General features: G+C 35.2%; 1 pseudogene; it reads left to right on the plus strand.

The window, feature by feature from the left end:
• Positions 1–405: 405 nt before the first annotated feature.
• Positions 406–505, plus strand: LOC111812382 (annotated as a pseudogene).
• Positions 506–752: the final 247 nt, after the last annotated feature.

The raw sequence follows: 752 nt of genomic DNA on the forward strand, positions 1-752 counted from the left end.
TATTTAAAAGAAATCACCTATAAAGAAAGCCCATCCAAAGTACAGCTGATTTCTCATCATACACCCTGAAGTCAAGGAGAGCTCAGAGTGAATTATTTCAAGTTCTAAAGGAAAAACGTTTAACCCTGTAAAACTATATTTCAAAATTAATGAAGAAATAAGGTACTTCCATGGCAAAGAACATCTAAGGAAATTTATAACCATCAAACCAACACTCTAAAGAGTTGTGAAGGACATTCTAGAAAGAGATAACAAGGACTACAACTCCATGAGCCCAAATAGAAGAAATGGACAGATTCCTAGATATGGATGAATAGCCACAGTGGAATCAAGATGTTACAAAAATCCTAAGTAAGCCAATATCAATCAATGAAAATTGAAGATGTGATTAGAAACCTACCAGCAGTGCTTGCTTTGGCAGCACATATACTAAAATTGGAATGATACAGAGATTGGCATGGCCCCTGTGCAAGAAAACTACCAGCAAAAAAAACCCAAGACCCTGACAGATTCACTCCTGAATTCTACAAGAAATTTAGAGAAGGTGTAACACTGGTATATCTAAAGCTCTTTAATGAAATTGCAAGTGAAGTAATACTTCCTCGTACATTCCTGGAAGAAAGTATTACTCTAATACCAAAACTGGAAAAGGACCCAACTATGGAAGAACTACAGGCTAATCTCCCTAATGAATATAGAAACAAATAAAATACTGGCAAATGAATGCAGCAAATTATCAAGAAAACCATACA

This window comes from Octodon degus, unplaced genomic scaffold (genome assembly GCF_000260255.1).
Source record: "Octodon degus isolate 3935 unplaced genomic scaffold, OctDeg1.0 scaffold00122, whole genome shotgun sequence".
NCBI lineage: Eukaryota > Metazoa > Chordata > Mammalia > Rodentia > Octodontidae > Octodon > Octodon degus.